The sequence below is a fragment of the Symphalangus syndactylus genome, chromosome 6, assembly GCF_028878055.3.
Source record: "Symphalangus syndactylus isolate Jambi chromosome 6, NHGRI_mSymSyn1-v2.1_pri, whole genome shotgun sequence".
In the NCBI taxonomy this organism is placed as follows: Eukaryota; Metazoa; Chordata; class Mammalia; order Primates; family Hylobatidae; genus Symphalangus; species Symphalangus syndactylus.
The window spans coordinates 72,737,110-72,764,428 of NC_072428.2; positions in this window are offsets into that span (position 1 = coordinate 72,737,110).

The following is a 27,319-nucleotide window of genomic DNA, read 5'->3' on the forward strand; positions in this document are numbered from 1 at the left end:
ATCAAAAGTAAGTTTCATCTCTGTTAGTTGAATGCACAGAACAGAAAGAAGTTTCAAAGAATGCTTCTGTGTGGTTTATATTTGAATATATTCCTTTTTCAACTATTACCCTCTTAGCTCACCGTATGTCCACTTGCATATTCTACAGAAATAGTGTTCAGAACGGCTCAATCAAAAGTATGGTTTTACTCTGTTAGTTGAATGCATAGATCAGAAAGAAGTTGCAGAGAATGATTCTGTGTAGTTTTTATTTGTAGATATTCTTTTTCCCAATATAGGCCTCTTAGCGGTCAGAATGTCCAATTGCAGTTTCTACAGAAAGAGTGTTTCAGAACGGCTCCATCAAAAGTAAGGTTCAACTCAGTTAGTTGAATGGACAGAACAGAAAGAAGTTTCACAGAATGCTTCTGTGTAGTTTATAATTGAATATAATCCTTTTTCCCCTATTACCCTATTAGCGCTCCGAATGTCCACTTGCATTTTATACAGAAAGAGTGTTCAGAACGGCTCAATCAAAAATAAGGTTCAACTCTGTTAGTTGAATGCACAGAAGAGAAAGAAGTTTCATACAATGCTTCTGTGTAGTTTATATTTGAACATATTCCTTTTTCCATTATTACCCACTTAGCGCTCCGAATGTCCAATTGCATTTTCTACAGACAGAGTGTTTCAAAACTGCTCAATCAAAAGTATGGTTTAACTCTGTTAGCTGAATGCTCAGATCAGAAAGAAGTTTCACAGAATGCTTCTGTGTAGTTTATATTTGAATATATTCCTTTTTCCACTACTACCCTCTTAGCGCTCCGAATCTCCACTTTCATTTTCTACAGAAAGAGTGTTCAGAACTGCTCAATCAAAACTAAGGTTCAACTCTTTTAGTTGAATGCACAGAACAGACAGAAGTTTCACAGAATGCTTCTGTGTAGTATTTAGTTGTAGATATTCCTTTTTCGACTATTACCGTCTTAGTGCTCCGAATGTCCACTGGCAGTTCCTACACAAAGAGTGTTTCAGAACTGCTCCTTCAAAAGTAAGGCTCAGCTCTGTTAGTTGAATGCAGAGAACAGAAAGTAGTTTCAGAGAATGCTTCTGTGTAGTTTTTATTTGGAGATATTCCTTTTTCCACTATTACAATCTTAGCGCTCCGAATGTCCACTTGCATTTTCTACAGAAAGAGTGTTTCAGAACGGCTCAATCAAAACTAAGGTTCAACACTTTTACTTGAATGCACAGAACAGAAAGAAGTTTCACAGAATGCTTCTGTGTAGTTTTTATGTGTAGATATTCTTTTTCCCAATATATGCCCCTTAGCGCTCAGAATGTCCATTTGCATTTTCTACAAAAAGAGTGTTTCAGAACGGCTCAATCAAAAGCAAGGTTCAACTCAGTTAGTTGAATGCAGAGAACAGAAAGGAGTTTCACAGAATGCTTCTCTGTAGTTTATATTTGAATATATTGCTTTTTCCACTATTACCCTCTTAGCGCTCCCAATGTCCACTTGCATTTTCTACAGAAAGAGTGTTCAGAACTGCGCAATCAAAAGTATGGTTTAACTCTATTAGCTGAATGCACATATCAGACATAAGTTACACACAATGCTTCTGTGTAATTTTTATTTGAATATATTATTTTTCGCAATATAGGCCTCTTAGCGCACAGAATGTCCAACTACAGTTTCTACAGAAAGAGTGTTTAAGAACGGCTCAATCAAAAGTAAGGTTCAACTCTGTTAGTTGAATGTACAGAACGGAAAGATGTTTCATACAATGCTTCGGTGTAGTTTATATTTGAACATATTCCTTTTTCCACTATTACCCACTTAGCGCTCCGAATGTCCAGTTGCATTTTCTACAGAGTGTTTCAAAACTGCTCAATCAAAAGTATGGTTTAACTCTGTTAGCTGAATGCTCAGATCAGAAAGAAGTTTCACAGAATGCTTCTGTGTAGTTTATATTTGAATACATTCTATTTCCACTACTACCCTCTTAGCGTTCCAAATGTCCAGTTGCATTTTCTACAGAAAGAGTGTTCAGAACTGCTCAATCAAATGTACGGTTTAACTCTGTTAGCTGAATGCACAGATCAGAAAGAAGTTTCACAGAATGATTCTGTGTAGTTTATATTCGAAGATATTACTTTTTCCAGTATTACCCTCTTAGTGCTCCGAATGTCCACTTGCATTTTCTACAGAAAGAGTGTTCAGAACGGCTCAATCAAAAGTATGGTTTTACTCTATTAGTTGAATGCCATATCAGAAATAAGTTTCACAGAATGCTTCTGTGTAGTTTTTATTTGAAGATATTCTTTTTCCCAATATAGGCCTCTTAGCGCTCAGAATGTCCAATTGCAGTTTCTACAGAAAGAGTGTTTCAGAATTTCTCCATCAAAAGTAAGGTTCAACTCAGTTAGTTGAATGCACAGAACAGAAAGAAGTTTCACAGAACGCTTCTGTGTAGTACATATTTGAATATATTCCTTTTCCGGTATTACCGTCTTAGCGCTCCGAATATCCACTTGCATTTTCTACAGAAAGAGTGTTTCAGAACGGCTGAATCAAAAATAAGGTTCAACTCTGTTAGTTGAATGCACAGAACAGAAAGAAGTTTCATACAATGCTTCTGTGTAGTTTATATTTGAATATATTCCTTTTTCCACTACTACCCTCTTAGCGCTCCAAATATCCAGTTGCATTTTCTACAGAAAGAGTGTTCAGAACTGCTCAATCAAAAGTATGTTTTAACTCTGTTAGCTGAATGCACAGATCAGAAATAAGTTTCAGAGAATGATTCTGTGTAGTTTATATTTGAAGATATTAATTTTTCCACTATTACCCAAATAGCGCTCCAAATGTCCAGTTGCATTTTCTACAGAAAGAGTGTTTCAGAACTGCTCAATCAAAAGTATGGTTTAACTCTGTTAGCTGAATGCACAGATCAGAAAGAAGTTTCACAGAATGCTTCTGTGTAGTGTTTATATGAAGATATTCTTTTTACCAATATAGGCCTCTTAGCGCTCAGAATGTCCAATTGCAGTTTCTATGGAAAGAGTGTTTCAGAACGGCTCAATGAAAAGTAAGGTTCACCTCTTTTAGTTGAATGCACAGAACAGAAAGAAGTTTCACAGAATGCTTCTGCGTAGAGTTTAGTTGTAGATATTCCTTTTTTGACTATTACCCACTTAGCGCTCCGAATGTCCACTGGCAGTTTCTACACAAAGAGTGTTTCAGAACTGCTCATTCAAAAGAAAGGCTAAACTCTGTTAGTTGAATTCAGAGAACAGAAAGGAGTTTCAGAGAATGCTTCTGTGTAGTTTTTATTTGGAGATATTCCTTTTTCCTCTATTACAATCTTATCGCTCCGAAGGTCCACTTGCATTTTCTACACAAAGAGTGTTTCACAACTGCTCAATCAAAAGTATGGTTTAGCTCTGTTAACTGAATGCACAGATCAGAAATAAGTTTCACAGAATGCTTCTGTGTAGTTTTTATTTGAAGATATTCTTTTTCCCAATGTAGGCCTCTTAGCGCTCAGAATGTCCAATTGCAGTTTCTACAGAAAGAGTGTTTCAGAACGGGTCAATCAAAAGTAATGTTCAACTCTGTTAGTTGAATGCACAGAACAGAAAGGAGTTTCACAGAATGCTTTTGTGTAGTTTGTATGTGAATATATTCCTTTTTCCAATATTACCCTCTTAGCGCTCCGAATGTCCACTTGCATTTTCTACAGAAAGAGTGTTCAGAACTGCGCAATCAAAAGTATGGTTTAACTCTGTTAGCTGAATGCACATATCAGAAATAAGTTTCACACAATGCTTCTGTGTAGTTTTTATTTGAATATATTTTTTTTCGCAATATAGGCCTCTTAGCGCTCAGAATGTCCAATTGCAGTTTCTACAGAGAGTGTTTCAGAACGGTGCAATCAAAAGTAAGGTTCAACTCAGTTGAATGTACACAACAGAAAGATGTTTCATTCAATGCTTCTGTGTAGTTTATATTTGAACATATTCGTTTTTCCACTATTACCCACTTAGCGCTCCGAATATCCAGTTGTATTTTCTACAGACAGAGTGCTTCAAAGCTGCTCAATCAAAAGTATGGTTTAACTCTGTTAGCTGAATGCACAGATCAGAAAGAAGTTTCACATAATGATTCTGTGTAGTTTATATTTGAAGATATTACTTTTTCCAGTATTACCCTCTTAGCGCTCCGAATGTCCACTTGCATTTTCTACAGAAAGAGTGCTCAGAACGGCTCAATCAAAAGTATGGTTTTACTCTATTAGTTGAATGCCCATATCAGAAATAAGTTTCACAGAATGCTTCTGTGTAGTTTTTATTTGAAGATATTCTTTTTCCCAATATAGGATTCTTAGCGCTCAGAATGTCCAATTGCAGTTTCTACAGAAAGAGGGTTTCAGAACGGCTCCATCAAACGTAAGTTTCAACTCAGTTAGTTGAATGCACAGAACAGAAAGAAGTTTCAGGGAATGCTTCTGTGTAGTTTATATTTGAATATATTCCTTTTCCTGTATTACCGTCTTAGCGCTCCGAATATCCACTAGCATTTTCAACAGAAAGAGTGTTTCAGAACGGCTCAATCAAAAACAAGGTTCAACTCTGTTAGTTGAATGCACAGAACAGAAAGATGTTTCATACAATGCTTCTGTGTAGTTTATATTTGAATATATTCCTTTTTTCACTACTACCCTCTTAGCGCTCCAAATGTCCAGTTGCATTTTCTACAGAAAGAGTGTTCAGAACTGCTCAATCAAAAGCGTGGTTTAACTCTGTTAGCTGAATGCACAGATCAGAAAGAAGTTTCACAGAATGCTTCTGTGTAGATTTATTTGTAGATATTCTTTTTCCCAATATAGGCCTCTTAGCGGTCAGAATGTCCAATTGCAGTTTATACAGAAAGAGTGTTTCAGAACGGCTCCATCAAAAGTAAGGTTCAACTCAGTTAGTTGAATGGACAGAACAGAAAGAAGTTTCACAGAATGCTTCTGTGTAGTTTATAATTGAATATATTCCTTTTTCCACTATTACCCTATTAGCGCTCCGAATGTCCACTTGCATTTTCTACAGAAAGAGTGTTCAGAACTGCGCAATCAAAAGTATGGTTTAATTCTGTTAGCTGAATGCACATATCAGAAATAAGTTTCACACAATGCTGCTGTGTAGTTTTTATTTGAAGATATTATTTTTCCCAATATAGGCCTCTTAGCGCTCAGAATGTCCAATTGCAGTTTCTACAGAAAGAGTGTTTCAGAACGGCTCAATCAAAAGTAAGTTTCAAATCTGTTAGTTGAATGCACAGAACAGAAAGTAGTTTCATACAATGCTTCTGTATAGTTTATATTTGAACATATTCCTTTTTCCATTATTAACCACTTAGCCCTCCGAATGTCCAGTGGCATTTTCTACAGTCAGAGTGTTTCAAAACTGCTCAATCAAAAGTATGGTTTAACTCTGTTAGCTGAATGCTCAGATCAGAAAGAAGATTCACAGAATGCTTCTGTGTAGTTTATATTTGAATATATTCCTTTTTCCACTACGACCCTCTTTGCGCTCCAAATGTCCAGTTGCATGTTCTACAGAAAGAGTGTTCAGAACTGCTCAATCAAAAGTATGGTTTAACTCTGTTAGCTGAATGCACAGATCAGAAAGAAGTTTCACAGAATGATTCTGTGTAGTTTATATTTGAAGATATTCCTTTTTCCACTATTACCCACTTAGCGCCCCAAATGTCCAGTTGCATTTTCTACAGAAAGAGTGTTTCAGAACTGCCCAATCAAAAGTATGGTTTATCTCTGTTAGCTGAATGCACAGATCAGAAAGTAGTTTCACAGAATGCTTCTGTGTAGTGTTTATATGGAGATATTCTTTTTACCACTATAGGCCTCTCAGCGCTCAGAATGTCCAATTGCAGTTTCTATAGAAAGAGTGTTTCAGAACGGCTCAATTAAAAGTAAGGTTGACCTCTTTTAGTTGAATGCACAGAACAGAAAGAAGTTTCACAGAATGCTTCTGTGTAGTATTTAGTTGAAGATATTCCTTTTTTGACTATTACCCACTTAGCGCTCCGAATGTCCACTGGCAGTTTCTACACAAAGAGTGTTTCAGAACTGCTCATTCAAAAGTAAGGCTAAATTCTGTTAGTTGAATTCAGAGAACAGAAAGGAGTTTCAGAGAATGCTTCTGTGTAGTTTTTATTTGGAGATATTCCTTTTTCCTCTATTACAATCTTAGCGATCAGAAGGTCCACTTGCATTTTCTACACAAAGAGTGTTTCACAACTGCTCAATCAAAAGTATGGTTTAGCTCTGTTAACTGAATGCACAGAACAGAAATAAGTTTCACAGAATGCTTCTGTGTAGTTTTTATTTGAAGATATTCTTTTTCCCAATGTAGGCCGCTTAGGGCTCAGAATGTCCAATTGCAGTTTCTACAGAAAGAGTGTTTCAGAACGGGTCAATCAAAAGTAAGGTTCAAATCTGTTAGTTGAATGCACAGAACAGAAAGAAGTTTCACAGAATGCTTCTCTGTAGTTTACATTTGAATATATTCCTTTTTCCACTATTACCCTCTTAACGCTCCGTATGTCCACTTGCATTTTCTACAGAAAGAGTGTTCAGAACGGCTCAATCAAAAGTATGCTTTTACACTGTTAGTTGAATGCACAGATCAGAAAGAAGTTTCACAGAATGCTTCTGTGTAGTTTTTATTTGTAGATATTCTTTTTCCCATTATAGGCCTCTTAGCGGTCAGAATGTCCAATTGCAGTTTCTACAGAAAGAGTGTTTCAGAACGGCTCCATCAAAAGTAAGGTTCAACTCAGTTAGTTGAATGGACAGAACAGAAAGAAGTTTCACAGAATGCTTCTGTGTAGTTTATAATTGAATATATTCCTTTTTCCACTATTACCCTATTAGCGCTCCGAATGTCCACTTGCATTTTCAACAGAAAGAGTGTTTCAGAACGGCTCCATCAAAAGTAAGGTTCAACTCAGTTAGTTGAATGGACAGAACAGAAAGAAGTTTCACAGAATGCTTCTGTGTAGTTTATAATTGAATATATTCCTTTTTCCACTATTACCTTATTAGCGCTCCGAATGTCCACTTGCATTTTCTACAGAAAGAGTGTTCAGAACTGCGCAATCAAAAGTATGGTTTAATTCTGTTAGCTGAATGCACATATCAGAAATAAGTTTCACACAATGCTGCTGTGTAGTTTTTATTTGAAGATATTATTTTTCCCAATATAGGCCTCTTAGCGCTCAGAATGTCCAATTGCAGTTTCTACAGAAAGAGTGTTTCAGAACGGCTCAATCAAAAGTAAGTTTCAAATCTGTTAGTTGAATGCACAGAACAGAAAGAAGTTTCATACAATGCTTCTGTATAGTTTATATTTGAACATAATCCTTTCTCCATTATTACCCACTTAGCGCTCCGAATGTCCAGTGGCATTTTTTACAGTCAGAGTGTTTCAAAACTGCTCAATCAAAAGTATGGTTTAACTCTGTTAGCTGAATGCTCAGATCAGAAAGAAGTTTCACAGAATGCTTCTGTGTAGTTTATATTTGAATATATTCCTTTTTCCACTACGACCCTCTTAGCGCTCCAAATGTCCAGTTGCATTTTCTACAGAAAGAGTGTTCAGAACTGCTCAATCAAAAGTATGGTTTAACTCTGTTAGCTGAATGCACAGATCAGAAAGAAGTTTCACAGAATGATTCTGTGTAGTTTATATTTGAAGATATTCCTTTTTCCACTATTACCCACTTAGCGCCCCAAATGTCCAGTTGCATTTTCTACAGAAAGAGTGTTTCAGAACTGCCCAATCAAAAGTATGGTTTATCTCTGTTAGCTGAATGCACAGATCAGAAAGTAGTTTCACAGAATGCTTCTGTGTAGTGTTTATATGGAGATATTCTTTTAACCAATATAGGCCTCTTAGCGCTCAGAATGTCCAGTTGCAGTTTCTATAGAAAGAGTGTTTCAGAACGGCTCAATGAAAAGTAAGGTTCACCTCTTTTAGTTGAATGCACAGAACAGAAAGAAGTTTCACAGAATGCTTCTGTGTAGTATTTAGTTGAAGATATTCCTTTTTCGACTATTACCCTGTTAGCGCTCCGAAAGTCCACTGGCAGTTCCTACACAAAGAGTGTTTCAGAACTGCTCCTTCAAAAGTAAGGCTGAACTCTGTTAGTTGAATTCAGAGAACAGAAAGGAGTTTCAGAGAATGCTTCTGTATAGTTTTAATTCGGAGATATTCCTTTTTACTCTATTACAATCTTAGCGATCAGAAGGTCCACTTGCATTTTCTACACAAAGAGTGTTTCATAACTGCTCAATCAAAAGTATGGTTTAGCTCTGTTAAGTGAATGCACAGATCAGAAATAAGTTTCACAGAATGCTTCTGTGTAGTTTTTATTTGAAGATATTCTTTTTCCCAATGTAGGCCTCTTAGCGCTCAGAATGTCCAATTGCAGTTTCTACAGAAAGAGTGTTTCAGAACGGCTCAATCAAAAGTAAGGTTCAACTCTTTTAGTTGAATGCACAGAACAGAAAGAAGTTTCACCGAATGATTCTGTGTAGTTTATATTTGAATATATTGCTTTTTCCACTATTACCTTCTTAGCGCTCTGAATGTCCACTTGCATTTTCTACAGAAAGAGTGTTCAGAATTGCGCAATCAAAAGTATGGTTTAACTCTGTTAGCTGAATGCACATATCAGAAATAAGTTTCACACAATGCTTCTGTGTAGTTTTTATTTGAATATATTTTTTTTCGCAATATAGGCCTCTTAGCGCTCAGAATCTCCAATTGCAGTTTCTACAGAAAGAGTGTTTCAGAACGGCTCAATCAAAAGTAAGGTTCAACTCTGTTAGTTGAATGTACACAACAGAAAGATGTTTCATTCAATGCTTCTGTGTAGTTTATATTTGAACATATTCGTTTTTCCACTATTACCCACTTAGCGCTCCGAATATCCAGTTGCATTTTCTACAGACAGAGTGTTTCAAAACTGCTCAATCAAAAGTATGGTTTAACTCTGTTAGCTGAATGCACAGATCAGAAAGAAGTTTCACAGAATGCTTCTGTGTAGTTTATATTTGAATATATTCCTTTTTCCACTACTCCCCTCTTAGCGCTCCAAATGTCCAGTTGCATTTTCTACAGAAAGAGTGTTCAGACTTGCTCAATCAAAAGTATGGTTTAACTCTGTTAGCTGAATGCACAGATCAGAAAGAAGTTTCACAGAATGATTCTGTGTAGTTTATATTTGAAGATATTACTTTTTCCAGTATTACCCTCCTAGCGCTCCGAATGTCCACTTGCTTTTTCGAAAGAAAGAGTGTTCAGAACGGCTCAATCAAAAGTATGGTTTTACTCTATTAGTTGAATGCCCATATCAGAAATAAGTTTCACAGAATGCTTCTGTGTAGTTTTTATTTGAAGATATTCTTTTTCCCAATATAGGAATCTTAGCGCTCAGAATGTCCAATTGCAGTTTCTACAGAAAGAGGGTTTCAGAACGGCTCCATCAAACGTAAGGTTCAACTCAGTTAGTTGAATGCACAGAACAGAAAGAAGTTTCAGGGAATGCTTCTCTGTAGTTTATATTTGAATATATTCCTTTTCCAGTATTACCGTCTTAGCGCTCCGAATATCCACTAGCATTTTCTACAGAAAGAGTGTTTCAGAACGGCTCAATCAAAAACAAGGTTCAACTCTGTTAGTTGAATGCACAGAACAGAAAGATGTTTCATACAATGCTTCTGTGTAGTTTATATTTGAATATATTCCTTCTTCCACTACTACTCTCTTAGCGCTCCAAATGTCCAGTTGCATTTTCTACAGAAAGAGTGTTCAGAACTGCTCAATCAAAAGTATGGTTTAACTCTGTTAGCTGAATGCACAGATCAGAAATAAGTTTCACATAATGATTCTGTGTAGTTTATATTTGAAGATATTCCTTTTTCCACTATTACCCACTTAGCGCTCCAAATGACAACTTGCATTTTCTACAGAAAGAGTGTTTCAGAACTGCTCAATCAAAAGTATGGTTTAACTCTGTTAGCTGAATGCACAGATCCGAAAGAAGTTTCACAGAATGATTCTGTGTAGTTTATATTTGAACATATTACTTTTTCCAGTATTACCCTCTTAGTGCTGAGAATGTCCAATTGCAGTTTCTATAGAAAGACTGTTTCAGAACGGCTCAATCAAATGTAAGGTTCACCTCTTTTAGTTGAATGCACAGAACAGACAGAAGTTTCACAGAATGCTTCTGTGTAGTATTTAGTTGAAGATATTCCTTTTTCGACTATTACCGTCTTAGTGCTCCGAATGTCCACTGGCAGTTCCTACACAAAGAGTGTTTCAGAACTGCTCCTTCAAAAGTAAGGCTCAGCTCTGTTAGTTGAATGCAGAGAACAGAAAGTAGTTTCAGAGAATGCTTCTGTGTAGTTTTTATTTGGAGATATTCCTTTTTCCTCTATTACAATCTTAGCGCTCCCAAGTTCCACTTGCGTTTTCTACACAAAGAGTCTTTTATAACTGCTCAATCAAAAGTATGGTTTAGCTCGGTTAACTGAATGCACAGATCAGAAATAAGTTTCACAGAATGCTTCTATGTAGTTTTTATTTGAAGATATTCTTTTTCCCAATGTAGGCCTCTTAGCGCTTAGAATGTCCAATTGCAGTTTCTACAGAAAGAGTGTTTCAGAACGGCTCAATCAAAAATAAGTTTCAACTCTGTTAGTTGAATGCACAGAAGAGAAAGAAGTTTCATACAACGCTTCTGTGTAGTTTATATTTGAATATATTCCTTTTTCCACTACTACCCTCTTAGCGCTCCAAATGTCCAGTTGCATTTTCTGCAGAAACAGTGTTCAGAACTGCTCAATCAAAAGTATGGTTTAACTCTGTTAGCTGAATGCACAGATCAGGGAAACGTTTCACAGAATGATTCTGTGTAGTTTATATTTGAAGATATTCCTTTTTCCACTATTACCCACTTAGCGCTCCAAATATCCAGTAGCATTTTCTACAGCAAGAGTGTTTCAGAACTGCTCAATCAAAAGTATGGTTTAACTCTCTTAGCTGAATGCACAGATCAGAAAGAAGTTTCACAGAATGCTTCTGTGTAGTTTTTATTTGAAGATATTCTTTTTCCCAATGTAGGCCTCTTAGTGCTTAGAATGTCCAATTGCAGTTTCTAAAGAAAGAGTGTTTCAGAACGGCTCAATCAAAAGTAAGTTTCATCTCTGTTAGTTGAATGCACAGAACAGAAAGAAGTTTCAAAGAATGCTTCTGTGTGGTTTATATTTGAATATATTCCTTTTTCAACTATTACCCTCTTAGCTCACCGTATGTCCACTTGCATATTCTACAGAAATAGTGTTCAGAACGGCTCAATCAAAAGTATGGTTTTACTCTGTTAGTTGAATGCATAGATCAGAAAGAAGTTGCAGAGAATGATTCTGTGTAGTTTTTATTTGTAGATATTCTTTTTCCCAATATAGGCCTCTTAGCGGTCAGAATGTCCAATTGCAGTTTCTACAGAAAGAGTGTTTCAGAACGGCTCCATCAAAAGTAAGGTTCAACTCAGTTAGTTGAATGGACAGAACAGAAAGAAGTTTCACAGAATGCTTCTGTGTAGTTTATAATTGAATATAATCCTTTTTCCCCTATTACCCTATTAGCGCTCCGAATGTCCACTTGCATTTTATACAGAAAGAGTGTTCAGAACGGCTCAATCAAAAATAAGGTTCAACTCTGTTAGTTGAATGCACAGAAGAGAAAGAAGTTTCATACAATGCTTCTGTGTAGTTTATATTTGAACATATTCCTTTTTCCATTATTACCCACTTAGCGCTCCGAATGTCCAATTGCATTTTCTACAGACAGAGTGTTTCAAAACTGCTCAATCAAAAGTATGGTTTAACTCTGTTAGCTGAATGCTCAGATCAGAAAGAAGTTTCACAGAATGCTTCTGTGTAGTTTATATTTGAATATATTCCTTTTTCCACTACTACCCTCTTAGCGCTCCGAATCTCCACTTTCATTTTCTACAGAAAGAGTGTTCAGAACTGCTCAATCAAAACTAAGGTTCAACTCTTTTAGTTGAATGCACAGAACAGACAGAAGTTTCACAGAATGCTTCTGTGTAGTATTTAGTTGTAGATATTCCTTTTTCGACTATTACCGTCTTAGTGCTCCGAATGTCCACTGGCAGTTCCTACACAAAGAGTGTTTCAGAACTGCTCCTTCAAAAGTAAGGCTCAGCTCTGTTAGTTGAATGCAGAGAACAGAAAGTAGTTTCAGAGAATGCTTCTGTGTAGTTTTTATTTGGAGATATTCCTTTTTCCACTATTACAATCTTAGCGCTCCGAATGTCCACTTGCATTTTCTACAGAAAGAGTGTTTCAGAACGGCTCAATCAAAACTAAGGTTCAACACTTTTACTTGAATGCACAGAACAGAAAGAAGTTTCACAGAATGCTTCTGTGTAGTTTTTATGTGTAGATATTCTTTTTCCCAATATATGCCCCTTAGCGCTCAGAATGTCCATTTGCATTTTCTACAAAAAGAGTGTTTCAGAACGGCTCAATCAAAAGCAAGGTTCAACTCAGTTAGTTGAATGCAGAGAACAGAAAGGAGTTTCACAGAATGCTTCTCTGTAGTTTATATTTGAATATATTGCTTTTTCCACTATTACCCTCTTAGCGCTCCCAATGTCCACTTGCATTTTCTACAGAAAGAGTGTTCAGAACTGCGCAATCAAAAGTATGGTTTAACTCTATTAGCTGAATGCACATATCAGACATAAGTTACACACAATGCTTCTGTGTAATTTTTATTTGAATATATTATTTTTCGCAATATAGGCCTCTTAGCGCACAGAATGTCCAACTACAGTTTCTACAGAAAGAGTGTTTAAGAACGGCTCAATCAAAAGTAAGGTTCAACTCTGTTAGTTGAATGTACAGAACGGAAAGATGTTTCATACAATGCTTCGGTGTAGTTTATATTTGAACATATTCCTTTTTCCACTATTACCCACTTAGCGCTCCGAATGTCCAGTTGCATTTTCTACAGAGTGTTTCAAAACTGCTCAATCAAAAGTATGGTTTAACTCTGTTAGCTGAATGCTCAGATCAGAAAGAAGTTTCACAGAATGCTTCTGTGTAGTTTATATTTGAATACATTCTTTTTCCACTACTACCCTCTTAGCGTTCCAAATGTCCAGTTGCATTTTCTACAGAAAGAGTGTTCAGAACTGCTCAATCAAATGTACGGTTTAACTCTGTTAGCTGAATGCACAGATCAGAAAGAAGTTTCACAGAATGATTCTGTGTAGTTTATATTCGAAGATATTACTTTTTCCAGTATTACCCTCTTAGTGCTCCGAATGTCCACTTGCATTTTCTACAGAAAGAGTGTTCAGAACGGCTCAATCAAAAGTATGGTTTTACTCTATTAGTTGAATGCCATATCAGAAATAAGTTTCACAGAATGCTTCTGTGTAGTTTTTATTTGAAGATATTCTTTTTCCCAATATAGGCCTCTTAGCGCTCAGAATGTCCAATTGCAGTTTCTACAGAAAGAGTGTTTCAGAATTTCTCCATCAAAAGTAAGGTTCAACTCAGTTAGTTGAATGCACAGAACAGAAAGAAGTTTCACAGAACGCTTCTGTGTAGTACATATTTGAATATATTCCTTTTCCGGTATTACCGTCTTAGCGCTCCGAATATCCACTTGCATTTTCTACAGAAAGAGTGTTTCAGAACGGCTGAATCAAAAATAAGGTTCAACTCTGTTAGTTGAATGCACAGAACAGAAAGAAGTTTCATACAATGCTTCTGTGTAGTTTATATTTGAATATATTCCTTTTTCCACTACTACCCTCTTAGCGCTCCAAATATCCAGTTGCATTTTCTACAGAAAGAGTGTTCAGAACTGCTCAATCAAAAGTATGTTTTAACTCTGTTAGCTGAATGCACAGATCAGAAATAAGTTTCAGAGAATGATTCTGTGTAGTTTATATTTGAAGATATTAATTTTTCCACTATTACCCAAATAGCGCTCCAAATGTCCAGTTGCATTTTCTACAGAAAGAGTGTTTCAGAACTGCTCAATCAAAAGTATGGTTTAACTCTGTTAGCTGAATGCACAGATCAGAAAGAAGTTTCACAGAATGCTTCTGTGTAGTGTTTATATGAAGATATTCTTTTTACCAATATAGGCCTCTTAGCGCTCAGAATGTCCAATTGCAGTTTCTATGGAAAGAGTGTTTCAGAACGGCTCAATGAAAAGTAAGGTTCACCTCTTTTAGTTGAATGCACAGAACAGAAAGAAGTTTCACAGAATGCTTCTGCGTAGAGTTTAGTTGTAGATATTCCTTTTTTGACTATTACCCACTTAGCGCTCCGAATGTCCACTGGCAGTTTCTACACAAAGAGTGTTTCAGAACTGCTCATTCAAAAGAAAGGCTAAACTCTGTTAGTTGAATTCAGAGAACAGAAAGGAGTTTCAGAGAATGCTTCTGTGTAGTTTTTATTTGGAGATATTCCTTTTTCCTCTATTACAATCTTATCGCTCCGAAGGTCCACTTGCATTTTCTACACAAAGAGTGTTTCACAACTGCTCAATCAAAAGTATGGTTTAGCTCTGTTAACTGAATGCACAGATCAGAAATAAGTTTCACAGAATGCTTCTGTGTAGTTTTTATTTGAAGATATTCTTTTTCCCAATGTAGGCCTCTTAGCGCTCAGAATGTCCAATTGCAGTTTCTACAGAAAGAGTGTTTCAGAACGGGTCAATCAAAAGTAATGTTCAACTCTGTTAGTTGAATGCACAGAACAGAAAGGAGTTTCACAGAATGCTTTTGTGTAGTTTGTATGTGAATATATTCCTTTTTCCAATATTACCCTCTTAGCGCTCCGAATGTCCACTTGCATTTTCTACAGAAAGAGTGTTCAGAACTGCGCAATCAAAAGTATGGTTTAACTCTGTTAGCTGAATGCACATATCAGAAATAAGTTTCACACAATGCTTCTGTGTAGTTTTTATTTGAATATATTTTTTTTCGCAATATAGGCCTCTTAGCGCTCAGAATGTCCAATTGCAGTTTCTACAGAGAGTGTTTCAGAACGGTGCAATCAAAAGTAAGGTTCAACTCAGTTGAATGTACACAACAGAAAGATGTTTCATTCAATGCTTCTGTGTAGTTTATATTTGAACATATTCGTTTTTCCACTATTACCCACTTAGCGCTCCGAATATCCAGTTGTATTTTCTACAGACAGAGTGCTTCAAAGCTGCTCAATCAAAAGTATGGTTTAACTCTGTTAGCTGAATGCACAGATCAGAAAGAAGTTTCACATAATGATTCTGTGTAGTTTATATTTGAAGATATTACTTTTTCCAGTATTACCCTCTTAGCGCTCCGAATGTCCACTTGCATTTTCTACAGAAAGAGTGCTCAGAACGGCTCAATCAAAAGTATGGTTTTACTCTATTAGTTGAATGCCCATATCAGAAATAAGTTTCACAGAATGCTTCTGTGTAGTTTTTATTTGAAGATATTCTTTTTCCCAATATAGGATTCTTAGCGCTCAGAATGTCCAATTGCAGTTTCTACAGAAAGAGGGTTTCAGAACGGCTCCATCAAACGTAAGTTTCAACTCAGTTAGTTGAATGCACAGAACAGAAAGAAGTTTCAGGGAATGCTTCTGTGTAGTTTATATTTGAATATATTCCTTTTCCTGTATTACCGTCTTAGCGCTCCGAATATCCACTAGCATTTTCAACAGAAAGAGTGTTTCAGAACGGCTCAATCAAAAACAAGGTTCAACTCTGTTAGTTGAATGCACAGAACAGAAAGATGTTTCATACAATGCTTCTGTGTAGTTTATATTTGAATATATTCCTTTTTTCACTACTACCCTCTTAGCGCTCCAAATGTCCAGTTGCATTTTCTACAGAAAGAGTGTTCAGAACTGCTCAATCAAAAGTGTGGTTTAACTCTGTTAGCTGAATGCACAGATCAGAAAGAAGTTTCACAGAATGCTTCTGTGTAGATTTATTTGTAGATATTCTTTTTCCCAATATAGGCCTCTTAGCGGTCAGAATGTCCAATTGCAGTTTATACAGAAAGAGTGTTTCAGAACGGCTCCATCAAAAGTAAGGTTCAACTCAGTTAGTTGAATGGACAGAACAGAAAGAAGTTTCACAGAATGCTTCTGTGTAGTTTATAATTGAATATATTCCTTTTTCCACTATTACCCTATTAGCGCTCCGAATGTCCACTTGCATTTTCTACAGAAAGAGTGTTCAGAACTGCGCAATCAAAAGTATGGTTTAATTCTGTTAGCTGAATGCACATATCAGAAATAAGTTTCACACAATGCTGCTGTGTAGTTTTTATTTGAAGATATTATTTTTCCCAATATAGGCCTCTTAGCGCTCAGAATGTCCAATTGCAGTTTCTACAGAAAGAGTGTTTCAGAACGGCTCAATCAAAAGTAAGTTTCAAATCTGTTAGTTGAATGCACAGAACAGAAAGTAGTTTCATACAATGCTTCTGTATAGTTTATATTTGAACATATTCCTTTTTCCATTATTAACCACTTAGCCCTCCGAATGTCCAGTGGCATTTTCTACAGTCAGAGTGTTTCAAAACTGCTCAATCAAAAGTATGGTTTAACTCTGTTAGCTGAATGCTCAGATCAGAAAGAAGTTTCACAGAATGCTTCTGTGTAGTTTTTATTTGAACATATTCTTTTTCCCAATGTAGACCTCTTAGCGCTCAGAATGTCCAATTGCAGTTTCTATAGAAAGAGTGTTTCAGAATGGCTCAATGAAAAGTAAGGTTCACCTCTTTTAGTTGAATGCACAGAACAGAAAGAAGTTTCACAGAATGCTTCTGTGTAGTATTTAGTTGAAGATATTCCTTTATTGACTATTACCCACTTAGCGCTCCGAATGTCCACTGGCAGTTTCTACACAAAGAGTGTTTCAGAACTGCTCCTTCAAAAGTAAGGCTAAACTCTGTTAGTTGAATTTAGAGAACAGAAAGGAGTTTCAGAGAATGCTTCTGTGTAGTTCTTATTTGGAGATATTCCTTTTTCCTCTATTAGAATCTTAGCGCTCGGAAGGTCCACTTGCATTTTGTACCCAAAGTGTGTTTCATAACTGCTCAATCAAAAGTATGGTTTAGCTCTGTTAACTGAATGCACAGATCAGAAATAAGTTTCCAAGAATGCTTCTGTGTAGTTTTTATTTGAAGATATTCTTTTTCCCAATGTAGGCCTCTTAGCGCTTAGAATGTCCAATTGCAGTTTCTAAAGAAAGAGTGTTTCAGAACGGCTCAATCAAAAGTAAGTTTCAATTCTGTTAGTTGAATGCACAGAAGAGAAAGAAGTTTCACAGAATGCTTCTGTGTAGTTTATATTTGAATATATTCCTTTTTCAACTATTACCCTCTTAGCGCACCGTATGTCCACTTGCATATTCTACAGAAATAGTGTTCAGAACGGCTCAATCAAAAGTATGGTTTTACTCTGTTAGTTGAATGCACAGATCAGAAATAAGTTTCACAGAATGCTTCTGTGTAGTTTTTATTTGTAGATATTCTTTTTCCCAATATAGGCCTCTTAGCGGTCAGAATGTCCAATTGCAGTTTCTACAGAAAGAGTGTTTCAGAACGGCTCCATCAAAAGTAAGGTTCAACTCAGTTAGTTGAATGGACAGAAGAGAAAGAAGTTTCACAGAATGCTTCTGTGTAGTTTATAATTGAATATAATCCTTTTTCCACTATTACCCTATTAGCGCTCTGAATGTCCACTTGCATTTTCTACAGAAAGAGTGTTCAGAACGGCTCAATCAAAAATAAGGTTCAACTCTGTTAGTTGAATGCACAGAAGAGAAAGAAGTTTCATACAATGCTTCTGTGTAGTTTATATTTGAACGTATTCCTTTTTCCATTATTACCCACTTAGCGCTCCGAATGTCCAATTGCATTTTCTACAAACAGAGTGTTTCAAAACTGCTCAATCAAAAGTATGGTTTAACTCTGTTAGCTGAATGCTCAGATCAGAAAGAAGTTTCACAGAATGCTTCTGTGTAGTTTATATTTGAATATATTCCTTTTTCCACTACTACCCTCTTAGCGCTCCAAATGTCCAGTTGCATTTTCTACAGAAAGAGTGTACAGAACTGCTCAATCAAAAGTATGGTTTAACTCTGTTAGCTGAATGCACAGATCAGAAAGAAGTTTCACAGAATGATTCTGTGTAGTTTTTATTTGTAGATATTCTTTTTCCCAATATAGGCCTCTTAGCGGTCAGAATGTCCAATTGCAGTTTCTACAGAAAGAGTGTTTCAGAACGGCTCCATCAAAAGTAAGGTTCAACTCAGTTAGTTGAATGGACAGAACAGAAAGAAGTTTCACAGAATGCTTCTGTGTAGTTTATAATTGAATATAATCCTTTTTCCACTATTACCCTATTAGCGCTCTGAATGTCCACTTGCATTTTCTACAGAAAGAGTGTTCAGAACGGCTCAATCAAAAATAAGGTTCAACTCTGTTAGTTGAATGCACAGAAGAGAAAGAAGTTTCATACAATGCTTCTGTGTAGTTTATATTTGAACGTATTCCTTTTTCCATTATTACCCACTTACCGCTCCGAATGTCCAATTGCATTTTCTACAGACAGAGTGTTTCAAAACTGCTCAATCAAAAGTATGGTTTAACTCTGTTAGCTGAATGCTCAGATCAGAAAGAAGTTTCACAGAATGCTTCTGTGTAGTTTATATTTGAATATATTCCTTTTTCCACTACTACCCTCTTAGCGCTCCAAATGTCCAGTTGCATTTTCTACAGAAAGAGTGTTCAGAACTGCTCAATCAAAAGTATGGTTTAACTCTGTTAGCTGAATGCACAGATCAGAAAGAAGTTTCACAGAATGATTCTGTGTAGTTTATATTTGAGGATATTCCTTTTTCCACTATTACCCTCTTAGCGCTCCGAATCTCCACTTTCATTTTCTACAGAAAGAGTGTTTCAGAACGGCTCAATCAAAACTAAGGTTCAACTCTTTTAGTTGAATGCACAGAACAGAAAGAAGTTTCACAGAATGCTTCTGTGTAGTATTTAGTTGAAGATATTCCTTTTTCGACTATTACCGTCTTAGTGCTCCGAATGTCCACTGGCAGTTCCTTCACAAAGAGTGTTTCAGAACTGCTCCTTCAAAAGTAAGGCTCAGCTCTGTTAGTTGAATGCAGAGAGCAGAAAGGAGTTTCAGAGAATGCTTCTGTGTAGTTTTTATTTGGAGATATTCCTTTTTCCACTATTACAATCTTAGCGCTCTGAATGTCCACTTGCATTTTCTACAGAGAGAGTGTTTCAGAACGGCTCAGTCAAAACTAAGGTTCAACACTTTTACTTGAATGCACAGAACAGAAAGAAGTTTCACAGAATGCTTCTGTGTAGTTTTTATGTGCAGATATTCTTTTTCCCAATATAGGCCCCTTAGCGCTCAGAATGTCCATTTGCATTTTCTACAAAAAGAGTGTTTCAGAACGGCTCAATCAAAAGCAAGGTTCAACTCAGTTAGTTGAATGCAGAGAACAGAAAGAAGTTTCACAGAATGCTTCTGTGTAGTTTATATTTGAATATATTGCTTTTTCCACTATTACCCTCTTAGCGCTCCGAATGTCCACTTGCATTTTCTACAGAAAGAGTGTTCAGAACTGCGCAATCAAAAGTATGGTTTAACTCTGTTAGCTGAATGCACATATCAGAAATAAGTTTCACACAATGCTTCTGTGTAATTTTTATTTGAATATATTATTTTTCGCAATATAGGCCTCTTAGCGCACAGAATGTCCAATTACAGTTTCTACAGAAAGAGTGTTTAAGAACGGCTCAATCAAAAGTAAGGTTCAACTCTGTTAGTTGAATGTACAGAACGGAAAGATGTTTCATACAATGCTTCTGTGTAGTTTATATTTGAACATATTCCTTTTTCCACTATTACCCACTTAGCGCTCCGAATGTCCAGTTGCATTTTCTACAGAGTGTTTCAAAACTGCTCAATGAAAAGTATGGTTTAACTCGGTTAGCTGAATGCTTAGATCAGAAAGAAGTTTCACAGAATGCTTCTGTGTAGTTTATATTTGAATGTATTCTTTTTCCACTACTACCCTCTTAGCGTTCCAAATGTCCAGTTGCATTTTCTACAGAAAGAGTGTTCAGAACTGCTCAATTAAATGTACGGTTTAACTCTGTTAGCTGAATGCACAGATCAGAAAGAAGTTTCACAGAATGATTCTGTGTAGTTTATATTCGAAGATATTACTTTTTCCAGTATTACCCTCTTAGTGCTCCGAATGTCCACTTGCATTGTCTACAGAAAGAGTGTTCAGAACGGCTCAATCAAAAGTATGGTTTTACTCTATTAGTTGAATGCCATATCAGAAATAAGTTTCACAGAATGCTTCTGGGTAGTTTTTATTTGAAGATATTCTTTTCCCCAATATAGGCCTCTTAGCGCTCAGAATGTCCAATTGCAGTTTCTACAGAAAGAGTGTTTCAGAATGGCTCCATCAAAAGTAAGGTTCAACTCAGTTAGTTGAATGCACAGAACAGAAAGGTTTCACAGAATGCTTCTGTGTAGTACATATTTGAATATATTCCTTTTCCAGTATTACCGTCTTAGCGCTCCGAATATCCACTTGCATTTTCTACAGAAAGAGTGTTTCAGAACGGCTCAATCAAAAATAAGGTTCAACTCTGTTAGTTGAATGCACAGAACAGAAAGAAGTTTCATACAATGCTTCTGTGTAGTTTATATTTGAATATATTCCTTTTTCCACTACTACCCTCTTAGCGCTCCAAATATCCAGTTGCATTTTCTACAGAAAGAGTGTTCAGAACTGCTCAATCAAAACTATGGTTTAACTCTGTTAGCTGAATGCACAGATGAGAAATAAGTTTCAGAGAATGATTCTGTGTAGTTTATATTTGAAGATATTAATTTTTCCACTATTACCCAAATAGCGCTCCAAATGTCCAGTTGCATTTTCTACAGAAAGAGTGTTTCAGAACTGCTCAATCAAAAGTATGGTTTAACTCTGTTAGCTGAATGCAGAGATCAGAAAGAAGTTTCACAGAATGCTTCTGTGTAGTGTTTATATGAAGATATTCTTTTTACCAATATAGGCCTCTTAGCGCTCAGAATGTCCAATTGCAGTTTCTATAGAAAGAGTGTTTCAGAACGGCTCAATGAAAAGTAAGGTTCACCTCTTTTAGTTGAATGCACAGAACAGAAAGGAGTTTCACAGAATGCTTCTGCGTAGAGTTTAGTTGAAGATATTCCTTTTTTGACTATTACCCACTTAGCGCTCCGAATGTCCACTGGCAGTTTCTACACAAAGAGTGTTTCAGAACTGCTCATTCAAAAGTAAGGCTAAACTCTGTTAGTTGAATTCAGAGAACAGAAAGGAGTTTCAGAGAATGCTTCTGTGTAGTTTTTATTTGGAGATATTCCTTTTTCCTCTATTAGAATCTTAGCGCTCTTAAGGACCACTTGCATTTTCTACACAAAGAGTGTTTCACAATTGCTCAATCCAAAGTATGGTTTAGCTCTGTTAACTGAATGCACAGATCAGAGATAAGTTTCACAGAATGCTTCTGTGTAGTTTTTATTTGAAGATATGCTTTTTCCCAATGTAGGCCTCTTAGGGCTCAGAATGTCCAATTGCAGTTTCTACAGAAAGAGTGTTTCAGAACGGGTCAATCAAAAGTAAGGTTCAACTCTGTTAGTTGAATGCACAGAATAGAAAGAAGTTTCACAGAATGCTTCTGTGTAGTTTATATTTGAATATATTACTTTTTCCACTATTACCCTCAGCGCTCCGAATGTCCACATGCATTTTCTACAGAAAGAGTGTTCAGAACGGCTCAATCAAAAGTAGGGATTTACACTGTTAGTTGAATGCACAGATCAGAAAGGAGTTTCACAGAATGCTTCTGTGTAGTTTTTATTTGTAGATATTCTTTTTCCTAATATAGGCCTCTTAGCGGTCAGAATGTCCAATTGCAGTTTCTACAGCAAGAGTGTTTCAGAACGGCTCCATCAAAAGTAAGGTTCAACTCAGTTAGTTGAATGGACAGAAGAGAAAGAAGTTTCACAGAATGCTTCTGTGTAGTTTATAATTGAATATATTCCTTTTTCCACTATTACCCTATTAGCGCTCCGAATGTCCACTTGCATTTTCTACAGAAAGAGTGTTCAGAACTGCGCAATCAAAAGTATGGTTTAATTCTGTTAGCTGAATGCACATATCAGAAATAAGTTTCACACAATGCTGCTGTGTAGTTTTTATTTGAAGATATTATTTTTACCAATATAGGCCTCTTAGCGCTCAGAATGTCCAATTGCAGTCTCTACAGAAAGAGTGTTTCAGAACGGCTCAATCAAAAGTAAGTTTCAAATCTGTTAGTTGAATGCACAGAACAGAAAGAAGTTTCATACAATGTTTCTGTATAGTTTATATTTGAACATATTCCTTTTTCCATTATTACCCACTTAGCGCTCCGAATGTCCAGTGGCATTTTCTACAGTCAGAGTGTTTCAAAACTGCTCAATCAAAAGTATGGTTTAACTCTGTTAGCTGAATGCTCAGATCAGAAAGAAGTTTCACAGAATGCTTCTGTGTAGTTTATATTTGAATATATTCCTTTTTCCACTATTACCCACTTAGCGCTCCAAATGTCCAGTTGCATTTTCTACAGAAAGAGTGTTCAGTACTGCTCAATCAAAAGTATGGTTTAACTCTGTTAGCTGAATGCACAGATCAGAAAGAAGTTTCACAGAATGATTCGTAGTTTATATTTGAAGATATTCCTTTTTCCACTATTACCCACTTAGCGCTCCAAATGTCCAGTTGCATTTTCTACAGAAAGAGTGTTCAGAACTGCGCAATCAAAAGTATGGTTTAACTCTGTTAGCTGAATGCACATATCAGAAATAAGTTTCACACAATGCTTCTGTGTAATTTTTATTTTAATATATTATTTTTCGCAATATAGGCCTCTTAGCGCACAGAATGTCCAATTACAGTTTCTACAGAAAGAGTGTTTAAGAACGGCTCAATCAAAAGTAAGGTTCAACTCTGTTAGTTGAATGTACAGAACGGAAAGGTGTTTCATACAATGCTTCTGTGTAGTTTATATTTGAACATATTCCTTTTTCCACTATTACCCACTTAGCGCTCCGAATGTCCAGTTGCATTTTCTACAGAGTGTTTCAAAACTGCTCAATCAAAAGTATGGTTTAACTCTGTTAGCTGAATGCTCAGATCAGAAAGAAGTTTCACAGAAAGCTTCTGTGTAGTTTATATTTGAAGATATTCTTTTTCCACAACTACCCTCTTAGCGTTCCAAATGTCCAGTTGCATTTTCTACAGAAAGAGTGTTCAGAACTGCTCAATCAAAAGTATGGTTTAACTCTGTTAGCTGAATGCACAGATCAGAAAGAAGTTTCACAGAATGATTCTGTGTAGTTTATATTCGAAGATATTACTTTTTCCAGTATTACCCTCTTAGTGCTCCGAATGTCCACTTGCATTTTCTACAGAAAGAGTGTTCAGAACGGCTCAATCAAAAGTATGGTTTTACTCTATTAGTTGAATGCCATATCAGAAATAAGTTTCACAGAAAGCTTCTGTGTAGTTTTTATTTGAAGATATTCTTTTTCCCAATATAGGCCTCTTAGCGCTCAGAATGTCCAATTGCAGTTTCTACAGAAAGAGTGTTTCAGAATGGCTCCATCAAAAGTAAGGTTCAACTCAGTTAGTTGAATGCACAGAACAGAAAGAAGTTTCACAGAATGCTTCTGTGTAGTACATATTTTAATATATTCCTTTTCCAGTATTACCGTCTTAGCGCTCCGAATATCCACTTGCATTTTCTACAGAAAGAGTGTCTCAGAACTTCTCAATCAAAAGTATGGTTTAACTCTGTTAGCTGAATGCACAGATCAGAAAGAAGTTTCACAGAATGCTTCTGTGTAGTGTTTATATGAAGATATTCTTTTTACCAATATAGGCCTCTTAGTGCTCAGAATGTCCAATTGCAGTTTCTATAGAAAGAGTGTTTCAGAACGGCTCAATGAAAAGTAAGGTTCACCTCTTTTAGTTGAATGCACAGAACAGAAAGAAGTTTCACAGAATGCTTCTGCGTAGAGTTTAGTTGAAGACATTCCTTTTTTGACTGTTACCCACTTAGCGCTCCGAATGTCCACTGGCAGTTTCTACACAAAGAGTGTTTCAGAACTGCTCCTTCAAAAGTATGGCTAAACTCTGTTAGTTGAATTCAGAGAACAGAAAGGAGTTTCAGAGAATGCTTCTGTGTAGTTTTTATTTGGAGATATTCCTTTTTCCTCTATTACAATCTTAGCGCTCCGAAGGTCCACTTGCATTTTCTACACAAAGAGTGTTTCATAACTGCTCAATCAAAAGTATGGTTTAGCTCTGTTAACTGAATGCACAGATCAGAAATAAGTTTCACAGAATGCTTCTCTGTAGTTTTTATTTGAACATATTCTTTTTCCCTATGTAGGCCTCTTAGCGCTCAGAATGTCCAATTGCAGTTTCTACAGAAAGAGTGTTTCAGAACGGCTCAATCAAAAGTAAGGTTCAACTCTGTTAGTTGAATGCACAGAACAGAAAGAAGTTTCATACAATGCTTCTGTGTAGTTTATATTTGAATATATTCCTTTTTCCCCTACTACCCTCTTGGCGCTCCAAATGTCCAGTTGCATTTTCTACAGAAAGAGTGTTCAGAACTGCTCAATCAAAAGTATGGTTTAACTCTGTTAGCTGAATGCACAGATCAGAAATAAGTTTCAGAGAATGATTCTGTGTAGTTTTATTTGAAGATATTCCATTTTCCATTATTACCCACTTAGCGCTCCAAATGTCCACTTGCATTTTCTACAGAAAGAGTGTTTCAGAACTGCTCAATCAAAAGTATGGTTTAAATCTGTTAGCTGAATGCACAGATCAGAAAGAAGTTTCACAGAATGATTCTGTGTAGTTTATATTTGAACATATTACTTTTTCCAGTATTACCATCTTAGCGCTCAGAATGTCCAATTGCAGTTTCTATAGAAAGACTGTTTCAGAACGGCTCAATGAAATGTAAGGTTCACCTCTTTTAGTTGAATGCACAGAACAGAAAGAAGTTTCACAGAATGCTTCTGTGTAGTATTTAGTTGAAGATATTCCTTTATTGACTATTACCCACTTAGCGCTCCGAATGTCCACTGGCAGTTTCTACACAAAGAGTGTTTCAGAACTGCTCCTTCAAAAGTAAGGCTAAACTCTGTTAGTTGAATTCAGAGAACAGAAAGGAGTTTCAGAGAATGCTTCTGTGTAGTTTTTATTTGGAGATATTCCTTTTTCCTCTATTAGAAGCTTAGCGCTCCGAAGGTCCACTTGCATTTTCTACACAAAGAGTGTTTCATAACTGCTCAATCAAAAGTATGGTTTAGCTCTGTTAACTGAATGCATAGATCAGAAATAAGTTTCACAGAATGCTTCTGTGTAGTTTTTATTTGAAGATATTCTTTTTCCCAGTGTAGGCCTCTTAGCGCTTACAATGTCCAATTGCAGTTTCTAAAGAAAGAGTGTTTCAGAACGGCTCAATCAAAAGTAAGGTTCAACTCTGTTAGTTGAATGCACAGAACAGAAAGAAGTTTCACAGAATGCTTCTGTGTAGTTTATATTAGAATATATTCCTTTTTCAACTATTACCCTCTTAGCGCACCGTATGTCCACTTGCATATTCTACAGAAATAGTGTTCAGAACGGCTCAATCAAAAGTATGGTTTTACTCTGTTAGTTGAATGCACAGATCAGAAAGAAGTTTCACAGAATGCTTCTGTGTAGTTTTTATTTGTAGATATTCTTTTTCCCAATATAGTCCTCTTAGCGGTCGGAATGTCCAATTGCTGCTTCTACAGAAAGAGTGTTTCAGAACGGCTCCATCAAAAGTAAGGTTCAACTCAGTTGAATGGACAGAACAGAAAGAAGTTTCACAGAATGCTTCTGTGTAGTTTATAATTCAATATAATCCTTTTTCCACTATTACCCTATTAGCGCTCCGAATGTCCACTTGCATTTTCTACAGAAAGAGTGTTTCAGAACTGCTCAATCAAAAGTATGGTTTAACTCTGTTAGCTGAATGCACAGATCAGAAAGAAGTTTCACAGAATGCTTCTGTGTAGTATTTAGTTGAAGATATTCCTTTTTTGACTATTACCCACTTAGCGCTCCCAATGTCCACTGGCAGTTTCTACACAAAGAGTGTTTCAGAACTGCTCCTTCAAAAGTAAGGCTAAACTCTGTTAGTTGAATGCAGAGAACAGAAAGGAGATTCAGAGAATGCTTCTGTGTAGTTTTTATTTGGAGATATTCCTTTTTCCTCTATTACAATCTTAGCGCTCCAAAGGTCCACTTGCGTTTTCTACACAGAGTCTTTTATACCTGCTCAATCAAAAGTATGGTTTAGCTCGGTTAACTGAATGCACAGATCAGAAATAAGTTTCACAGAATGCTTCTATGTAGTTTTTATTTGAAGATATTCTTTTTCCCAATGTAGGCCTCTTAGCGCTTAGAATGTCCAATTGCAGTTTCTACAGAAAGTGTGTTTCAGAACGGCTCAATCAAAAATACGGTTCAACTCTGTTAGTTGAATGCACAGAAGAGAAAGAAGTTTCATACAATGCTTCTGTGTAGTTTATATTTGAATATATTCCTTTTTCAACTATTACCCTCTTAGCGCACCGTATATCCACTTGCATATTCTACAGAAATAGTGTTCAGAACGGCTCAATCAAAAGTATGGTTTTACTCTGTTAGTTGAATGCACAGATCAGAAAGAAGTTTCACAGAATGCTTCTGTGTAGTTTTTATTTGTAGATATTCTTTTTCCCAATATAGGCCTCTTAGCGTTCAGAATGTCCAATTGCAGTTTCTACAGAAAGAGTGTTTCAGAATGGCTCCATCAAAAGTAAGGTTCAACTCAGTTAGTTGAATGGACAGAACAGAAAGAAGTTTCACAGAATGCTTCTGTGTAGTTTGTAATTGAATATAATCCTTTTTCCACTATTACCCTATTAGCGTTCCGAATGTCCACTTGCATTTTCTAGAGAAAGAGTGTTCAGAACGGCTCAATCAAAAATAAGGTTCAAATGTGTTAGTTGAATGCACAGAAGAGAAAGAAGTTTCATACAATGCTTCT